This window comes from Mastomys coucha, unplaced genomic scaffold (assembly GCF_008632895.1).
Source record: "Mastomys coucha isolate ucsf_1 unplaced genomic scaffold, UCSF_Mcou_1 pScaffold21, whole genome shotgun sequence".
In the NCBI taxonomy this organism is placed as follows: Eukaryota; Metazoa; Chordata; class Mammalia; order Rodentia; family Muridae; genus Mastomys; species Mastomys coucha.
In genome coordinates, this window is record NW_022196904.1 from 129,743,307 (window position 1) to 129,753,662 (window position 10,356).

The window sequence follows — 10,356 nt, forward strand, 5'->3', positions numbered from 1 at the left end:
AATGGTTTGAATTCATTTTTGACCAGTTGATGCCCTTCACAGAGTACTTCCTACCACAGAGTCCAGTTCAGTGAAGATGCAGGACAGTCTTAGGATCCCAGAAGTCCTCTACCTGCTCTTGTGCTCGTCACAATAATCAAAAGGCAGCATGATGTGCATTTTCTGCTGCAGGTGAGGTTTTGAGTGCATTTCTTCCGCACAAAATCATATCAGTTCGTTGTAAGCAGTTATTTTCTCATCTTAAACTTGAGCACTATCCTCAGTGTTTTCTGTTTATATCTAGATTTTCTGTGACATATTTTAGACAATAGTATATGAATGGATCAGCCATTAGTGGTGTCAAAATCAATGTTGTTTTTGATAGGAGGTCACTGTACATACTGATGGGACATGTATTGACAGTTCAATATGTTTATACATATCCTAAGTAAATGTTTGTTTCTGTGACTTTGTCATCTCAGTTATTTTCAAGCTCTGAGCTGCTATCCTCTCATTATTGGTACATACATAAGAGATGAATGTGAGGTACCATCACTCCACCATGCAGAACTCAAAAGTTTATATTTTTTGTTTAAATGTACTTGGTTCTCACTGACCCCTCTTGTTTATCCTTCCCTCATTTTTGCCATTCATCATGTCTATTGATCATTTTTCTGCTAGGATTGTGTTTTCTAGTCTCCACATGTGGATAGATGTGGTATCATTTTTTCTATGCCTGTTTTATTTTTCTTCACATATTGTTCTCCATTCCCATCAATTTTACTGTGCCATGCTTTTTACAGTTGAAGAACATTCCACTATACATCTTTATTGCCTTTGCTTCACCCTCACATCCGCAGAAGGATCCATAGGAAAATTCTGTCTATTTGCTAATGTGACCATTTCTTCACAGGGGTGTATTGCTATCACCCTGATGTGCTGATTTTATTTCCTGAATATATTTTCTGCTATTTGAAACCCAGTCTCACTATGTAGTTCCAGCTATCCTGAAACTTGCTATGTGGGTGATTCAGGCTTTGAATGGCCTTTCTTTCCCAACAGCCAGGATGAAAGGTGCATTGCCAACATGCCCACCATTTTGAAAGGATGTGATTTTTTTTAAAAAAAATATTTTTTAAAGTCTTTGTGAACTTCATACACTGTATTTTAATGAAGGTTAATTTCCCAATCCACTCCTCCCAGATACACCACCAACTCCCTACTCACTCAATGTTTTAGTCTCCTCTCCTCTCCTTTAAAACTAAGACCGATTACTGTGGGCCAACTACAGTATGAAGTCTACTTTGGAGTATGGTCTATATAAAGAGATCACATCAGTAAACAAGACTGACTCTGCTTTTGCCACCACCTACCACATGTAGATAGCTCCTCTGCTAAGGAATTTTGTGTGGCTTGCATAGATCTTTTGTATGCTGTAAAATTTCTGTGGGTTTATATGTGCATCTCCCTCATTGTTTCCAGAAAAGATACTTTCTTTGATGTCCTCTACCACATCTGGCTCTTATGATCTCATTTCCTCCATGTGTTCCATGAAGATTCTTAAGTCTTCAGAAAAGTATTGTGATATAAACCTCCCATTTAAGGCTGAGCACTCCAACATTCCTTTTTCTGTGTGCAGTGGCCAATTATAGGCCTTTGTGTCCTCTGCTGCAAGAAGAGGGTTCTCTGATGAGAGCTAAACGATGGGCTGATCTATGAGTATAGCAATAAATTATGAGGAGTCATTTTAATGCTATGTACATTTAGGAGAAAAAGATTAATAAGTTTTCTTCTGAGGCCTATGATGTATCTAGTCACAGGTTCTTGGCCTTGTTATCAGTACCACATATAAGTTCTAGCTAGTGAGGTGGGCCTTAAATTCAATAGGAAAGTAGTTGCTTACCCCATAACATTGTGCCACTACTACACCCATGACCATATCTTACCAAGAAGGCCATTGTCGTAGCTCATAATATTCTGAGCTGGGTAAGACCAATGTTTATGTTTTTCTTTTCAAATAGTGTAGATAGTATCTTCCAGAGCTAGCAAGAAGGAGTGAAGCTTTTAGGTCAGTACCCATCACATATCACCATGTTTATAGATCAATGACTGGTGTCTCCAGCCATAGAGACTTACCAAAACATTCTGAAGGATAACCAAAAACAATAGCAATAGCCTGTAATGTTTGAGTGTCTATCAGACCTAGTGATTTACATCTCAGAAAGAGGTAAACAATCAGAACAGAACTTCAACAGGGCAGGAACCTGTAGGCAGGTGTTCCAGAGGCCATGGAGGGGTTGTGCTTCCTGCCTTACTTGACATAGCTTGCTCAGCCTGCTTTATTATAGCTCCCAGGACTGCCAGCACAATGATGACTCCATCTACAGTGGATTGGGCACTTGCCCATCAACCACAGAATAAGAAAAAGCCCTAATGGCTTGCCTATAGAACAATCTAATGAAAGCCCTTTTTAAATTAAAGATCCCTCCTATCAGATGACTAGCTTGTGTCAGACTGACATAAAACTAGACAGTACAAATGTAATCCTCCCATTAGAAGGTAACTTACTAAAATTATTTTTATGCTTTTATAAGTATGTTTAGAATCTTCAACTGTAGCAGGATTCTATAAGAGTTTTTCAAAAGGCTTTCAGAGTTGCTTATTTCTACACATATTCCCTCCTTTATTCTTCTTCCTACCCACTCACCACTTTGTCACTCTCAGCTAATGTTCTTCTTCCCGTATTTGAAACACTGTATGTCATCTCTTTTTCTTCCTCCCCATGGTGCCTTACTAGATGCTAAACTCTTTGAGTATTCCAAAAGGGGTGCACATATATAAAGCTTTTAAAAATAATATCCACGTGTGAGACAAAGCATGGGATATTTCCTTTATGAGTCTGGGTTACTCCAGTCAATATGATTACTTGCACCTTCACCTATTTTCCTAAAACTTCATAATTTCATTTTCTTAACAGCTGAGTAACATTCTATTACATAAGCACCATAGTTTCACTACACATTATTCATTTGATGGACATTTATGTTGTTTTCCTTTCCTGGCTACTGTGAATAGAGCCATAATCAGCATAAAGAGCAAATGTCATTAAATGCGTTAAGATATATAGTCTTTGAGAATATGCTAAGAATGGTACACCTGAAGCATGTAGTGTATCTATGTCCATCTTTTTGAGAAACCTCCATAGTAATGGCTCCAGCTTGCACGCCTGCTTGCAGTGAATAATTGTTCTTTTCTCCACAGCCTTGCCAGCATCTACTGTCTTTTTTAATCTTGGCCATTCATACTCAGGTAAAATAAAAAAAAATCTCAAAAGATTTTTAATTTCCATTTCTGTGAAGGTTTAGAATGTTGAACATTTCTTAAAAACTGTTTCTTAGCTATTTGTGTTTCATCTTCTGAATATTCTCTGTTGAATTCCATTCCCTATTTTTAGCTGGGTTATTTGGTTTCTTTCTATTTAAAGTTTTTGGCTGTTTAGATATTCTAGATATCAACCCTTTATCAGATATATAGTTGTTAAAGATCTTTTTCCATTCTGAAGTCTGCCAATTCACTCAAATGATGGTGTGTTCTTTTCTAAACGGATGCATAATTGTATCTTGTGAACTAATTTGTCCATTACTGGTCTTAATGCTTGAGCTACCATAGTTCTGTTCAGAAAGTCCTTTCCTGTGACAATGAGTGTAGGCATATTCCATAATTTCTCCTTTGTCATTTTTAGGGTGTTTGATCGTATGCTGATCTTATGCTGAGGTCCTTGGTAAGTTGAGTTAAGTTTTGGACAGGGTTAGAGATAAGGGTCCAGTTTCATTCTTGTATATGTAAATGTTCAACTTCACCAGCACCATTTGTTGAACATGCTATCATTTCTGTAATGGATTTTTTTGTTTGTTTCTTTCTTTATTTGTTTGCAATAAGTCATGTGTCCAATAGATATGTTGAAATTCTATGGGTCCTCAGATCACTCCACTTGTTATCTTTCTCTCTCATTTCTCCTTAGGTGTGTCATTTAGAAATAAGTCAGTTATATTCCAAGTAATTAGATTTGTATAGATGTGTTATTAATACTAGCAAATTTCTATCATATAGCACATGTTTGTGACAGGTTTCAATTATTTTTAATCTTCTCCTTCAGCTCTAAGGCAGGTGTACACAGGAATGGAAGCAAATATCAGTGATTATGGGTATATCAAGAGAATATTTTACAAAATCAGGTATAGTTTAATTAACTAACCTGATCAAAAAACTGCCAAAAACATAGAAATTTGGTTTTGAACTTCTGTTTCTGCAGAACCTTGAGCAATACTGAATATGCATTGGCGTTCTCTGACACAATAGAATGGGGAGAAGGAGAAGTGTTCAGACATATCACTATCCCCATGGATCCAAAGGGTAAATACAATATTTCTGTATCTATAATTTGAAATGTAGGAAGATAATCACTACTAAGGAATAGGGAAAATAGATTGTGAGCCACTAATTTAATTGTGGAAATTAAATGTGAAATAAAATGTGAGCAAAGAAAATGAAGTGTTATAGGGCAGTTGGGGAGTAGGGCTTGCCACTATATTCAGTGAATCAAACATTTCACTGGAAGACTATTGCAAAACAAAGAATATTTCCAGATGAGGAGCACTACAAATAATTTCCAAAACAGGTTTCTAGATAGAGTATGTTCACATATATGCTCAGACAGGAACATGTGGCAAAAGCTAATGAAGGATGTTTGATAAGTCATCTATATCAAGTTATGGAGTGTTATTTGCTGAATGACTGTGGACGGACAGTGAGTAGTTTTGTTTGGGGCAGAAGGCCAGTTATCTTAAGTATACCACTTGTATTCTTTGAATGATAGAAAAGAAAACTGGAAATGATGGAAATGACAAGAACCCTGAAATTATAAAATTGCTGAAGACATTGAGAACATGAGTTATAATGATGGGGAAGCTATAGTTGCACACATTGAGGATCAGTTGTATTAAAGAAGCAAATAAGGTGAAGAACACCATTCTCTTGGCTCATGGAGCAGGACTCTAATGAAGATCTATCAAGGGCATAGACTACATGTAAGACAATGAGTCAGAGAAATGGAGCTGTGCTCCATAAAAATAAAAATCTATAGACATTGGTAATGACTTCAGCTGTAGGTACGTTAACATCTATGTTCACTGTGGTTCATTGAGACAGGAAAACCCCATAAGTATTTTAGGATCATAGGAGTGAGTTTTGAGAAATCTTCTCTGTGGACATAGATTTGATGTGGGTTAGAGTCAGAACAGTTCTAAGTACAGAAGACACCAATAACAGTAATTAAGAAAATACATGGAAGGCAGAGGCAGGTGGATTTCTGAGTTCGAGGCCAGCCTGGTCTACAGAGTGAGTTCCAGGACAGCCAGGGCTATACAGAGAAACCCTGTCTCGAAAAAAAAGAAAAAGAAAAGAAAAAAAAAGAAAATACATGGCTACTTGGCCATGGAGATGCCACTATCAGGTGGAGATGGGTAGTAGGCAACCACTCCAGATATCAGAAGAGACAAATGCCTGTCAGCTAAGGAGGTTAAGTGTGGAAAGAAAAGTATAATAGTCATCTCAGTGTATCTGTTTAAAATTTCCATCATGTGGACAATAGAAGCTGAGAGTAGGGGTACAGCTGGGTCACCAAGCACTGTCCCCGAGCACAGGGTTTAGTGGGATGGAGAAGGGAAGCATAGGCAGGTGCTGACTACAGGATGCTTCACTGTTTTCACGTGTTCGAGATGAGGGGAGAGCAGATGTCCCCCTTGATACAAAACTGTGTGGGGAAAGTTACTATGTGAGAAATAAGAGGAAATGAAATACATGTGGTTTTCCAATAGTGTGGTACATGCAAGAAAGGACAAGAAGCTTTCCTGAAGGAAATACATTCACTCCTTCCCTTTCTGACAGCAGGCAGTTTGAATCCAGACTTTGAAGTGGTAAACTGTGTGATTTTCTCAGACCCAGACAGACATAGCAGTGGGACCCATATTCTCCATGATGATGTTGCGTCTCAACCAGACAGAAGTGATAGAGTTTGTGCTGGAAGGGTTCTCAGAACACCCTGGTCTAAGACTGTTCCTAACAGGCTGCTTCCTGTCCCTCTACACAGTGGCTCTAATGGGCAACATTGTGATCATTGCTTTGGTCACCTCCAGCACTGGGCTGCACAATCCCATGTACTTTTTCCTATGCAACCTGGCCACCATGGACATTGTATGCACCTCTTCTGTGATTCCCAAGGCCTTGGTTGGCCTAGTGTCTGAGGAAAACACCATCTCCTTCAAGGGATGTATGGCCCAGCTCTTCTTCCTTGCATGGTCAGCATCCTCTGAGCTGCTGCTGCTCACGGTCATGGCTTATGACCGTTATGTGGCCATCTGCTGCCCCCTGCACTACAGCTCCAGGATGAGCCCACAGATGTCTGGGGCTCTGGCTGTGGGTGTATGGTCCATCGGTGTTGTGAATGCATGTGTCCACACTGGTCTAATGACACGGCTGTCATTTTGTGGACCCAACGTCATCACCCACTTCTTCTGTGAGATCCCCCCACTCCTCCTGCTCTCCTGTAGCCCCACATATATAAACAGCATTATGACTCTTGTGGCAGATGCCTTTTTTGTAGGCATCAACTTTGTGCTAACCCTGTGATCCTACGGCTGCATCATTGCCAGCATCCTGCGCATGCGTTCTGCTGAAGGCAAGAGGAAGGCCTTTTCTACCTGCTCATCCCACCTCATTGTGGTCTCTGTGTACTATTCATCTATGTTCTGTGCCTATATCAGTCCTGCTTCCAGCTATAGCCCAGAAAGAAGCAAAGTTACCTCAGTGCTGTACTCGATCCTCAGTCCAACCCTCAACCCCCTCATCTACACACTGAGGAACAAGGATGTCAAGCTTGCACTGGGCAGAATATTGGCCTCTTTCTCACATTAAGTGGGGATATGTAGGCTATTCTCCTGTCCTGCGCTGTTCCTAAACATGCTTTCCTGAGAGAAGTCTCATGTAGTGTGGTTTATCTTTCTCTGTTTTAATAAAACTTTCTCTGATGCAAGGAATGGATAATTCCACTAACTGTAACCTCAAAAACAACAAAATTCTTAGTGGAAATATAAACAAAACACTCAAGGTTTATTTCCTGATAGATACAAACCATTTCACAACTAACTAAAGTTTATCTAAATGGAAATGCCATGTTCCTTAACAGGAAGATTTTCAGTGAGTGTCAAAAAACAAAAACATTTCATGCAGGGACTCTCTGTAAACATAACAGATGCTTGTTTCAGAGCTATGGCTAATCAATCTAAACTTCATAAGGAAACTTGACAGGCCAGCATGGCCACAAGTTGCATGTCTAGGATTCTTCATTTCACACTTTCCTATGAGCTCTAGGAATCAGACAGTATGGAGAAAGAGATAATCTATGGAACAGAGATAAAGTTGAAGTTTCATAATGGAGTTACATAAGTATGTCACACAGCATACTTATGACAATGAAAACAATCAAATTCATGGGAAAGATTAATTACTTCCAACAAACAAATTTGGGGAAACTAGATTAATGACTACATGAAAAGGGTAGAGTAGAAATCTTATTCACACTATAAATAAAAATTAACCAAAAATATACCATAGACAACAAGCCTAGGTTAAAACCTTCTTACTCATATGTCATTTAATCATCTTGTTTTCCTTTCCTGTAACTCTTCTAAGGGGTGAAGCATAATCCAGGACAAACAGGATCGCAGTCAGGCTGGGACAAATGCCATGGGGGCAGAAGGGAGAGAAGGCCTTCTCTGAGGATCTTAGTGTTACATCTCTTTTAGACAAAGGCCTTCTTCATTAATCTTCAATGAAACAGCTCTACAAGATGATTTTATCTTGTGCATATACCTTTATTCCATGTGGACTTATTCATATCTCTATACTCAAAATGTACCAAGGGTTATATAGTTTTGAAGAAGGAAATGAGAATATCCAGGATGGGCAAAACCCATTTGCTGAAGGCTAAGGCTACTTAGATGCCTCATTAGCATGGGGAAGAATTCCAGATCCTGGACTATGTGACTGACTACCTGTGACCTCACACAGAGTTACATGCTCCAAGGAAGACATGATAAAAGGGAAGAAGTTAGTCTCACTCCTTCCAGTCTCAGGATGAGATCTAAATATCAAGCTTTGGAATATCTGGGGTTTGAACATGCTCCACCTTGACAGTTCTATGCCAATTCCTCCAGTAGCATGGCCAACATGCCCCACATGGGTCATAAGAGTCTACAGGAGACATGGGCTCAGGGAAGGGATTCCACATCTCTGTGATGACCTGTGGGTTGTGAATCTTTTGACAGTCAAATAACCCTTTCATAGGGGTCGCCTAAGATATTTGCATTATGATTCATTACACAACAAATTAATATTATAAAGTAGCAACAAAAATAATTTTATGTTTACAGGTCATCACAACAGGAGGGAACAATTGTTACAGCATTAGACAGGTTGAGAGCTGTCCTAGGGAGTCAGAGCCACTAACACTAAGTAGCTGATGGAATAGAAATTCAAGGAATTTAATTGTGGTTTGTGCAAGATTCAAGTAGCAGTGAGGTTTGGCTCAGTGAGTCACAGAAGGAGCTTAAATTTTAAGAGCAGTGTACTCACAATTTGAATGTAATATGTATGTGAAAATGCATAAGTCTTGATTTAAAAAGAACAGTGAAAAGGTAGACAAATTCAGGAGAAAAAGATATTTTCCTATACATAAGCATGGACATTGGTATGAAGTAATGTCTTAGCCTGTGCAATCAATAATACTGGATAGATAAATGAAGTCTCTTCCTTCTGCTTCCAAAGTCCCTCTCTAATCTTAACTTTCTACAAAGTGAAATAGTTTCTTGAGAGATATTTTGAATTCCTCATTTCTCAATTTCTCAGTCTGTAACTGAGGGAGTAGATGGAGTCACAGCGGTAAACTAAATGGTTATAGCTTTGGCAAGGAGACCATTAGATCCCACAGTGAGCTGGATGTGGGCATAGAGCAGTGTAAAGTAATACAGGTTGACCACCACCAGGTGTGCAGAGGAGGTAGAGAAGGCATATATATTTACTTATTTATTTTTCCTTTATTTATCATTAATTAATTAATTTAGTTTGTATCCTGATCATAGATTCTCCCTCACCCCTCTCCTCCCAATCCCGCCCTCTGATCTCACTTCCCACCTTCTATGCTCCTCAGAAAAGGGGAGGCCTCCCATGGATATCAACCCACTGGGGCATATCAAGTTCCAGTAAGACTAGGAGCAACTTCTTCTATTAATACTAGACAAGGCAGCCCAATTAGGAGAAAGGGATCCAAAGACAGAGAAAGAGATGGCCCCTTGTCCTGCCTGTTAAGGGTCCTACATAAAGGCCAAGCCTCATAACTGTTACATATGTCTAGAGAGCCTTGGTCCTTCACATGCTTGGTCTCTGGCTGGTGTTTCACTGGTGGTGGGTCCCTGTGAGCCAAAATTAGTTGATTCTGTAGGTTTTCTTAGTGTCCTTGACTCTCTGGCTCCTTCAGTTCTTCCTCCTCTTCTTCCAAAAGATCACCTGAGCTCCACCGAATATTTGGCTGTGGGTCTATGCATATGTATCCATCAGCTTCTGAGTGAAGCTTCTGTGATGATAGTTATATTAGACTCCTAAATGTCAAGTATAGAAGAATATCATTAATAATGTCAGGGGTGGATACTGTCTCGTGGCATTGGTCTGAAATTGCCAGTCATTGGTTGGCCATGCCCTCAATTTTTGTTCATTATTTATTCCTGCACATCTGGTAGGCAGTAAAAATGTGGGTCAAGGTTTTATGACTGGGTTGCTATCCCCATCCCGCCACTGAAGTCTTGGCTGGATACAGGAGTTGGACATCTCAGTTTCTATATCTCCTACTGCTAAGAAGACACATTTCTTATCCTCAGTGAGCAGATGTGCAGGATGCTTACAATGATGAAACCATAAAACAGCATGGTCGTTAAGAAGTTTAGAACACGAAATTTTTTTTATCTCTGTTAACTTTCTTTTTTTTTAAGTTACAAATGCTTCCTTTATTACCTAAAGCCAGCATTGCTACTAAGTTCAACTGACTATGCATCTCTACAGTGTTCGGTGCCATGCCTGTGATGTTAACAATCATTTCCAAGTGTTGTTGGGCAGTCCCGTGTTATCCATGGTACCTGCTTCCATTTCACACACAGCTGGTAAACTACTCTAGGGATCTGCTTCCTACCAGACCCCAGAAGACACATAATCAACACCCTTCCACAGTCTACTGTACCAGATGCAGCAGTTTTGAAAAAGAAATTACAG

At 39.4% G+C, this 10,356-nt stretch overlaps 1 long non-coding RNA gene and 1 pseudogene across 2 annotated transcripts in view; one reads left to right on the plus strand and one right to left on the minus strand.

Annotated features, from left to right (window-relative positions):
* The window catches only part of LOC116103185, a 102,463-nt gene that overhangs the window by 81,063 nt on the left and 11,044 nt on the right, over positions 1–10,356 (minus strand). The gene's annotated exons all lie outside the window — the stretch shown is intronic.
* LOC116103179 lies at positions 6,013–6,951 on the plus strand (annotated as a pseudogene).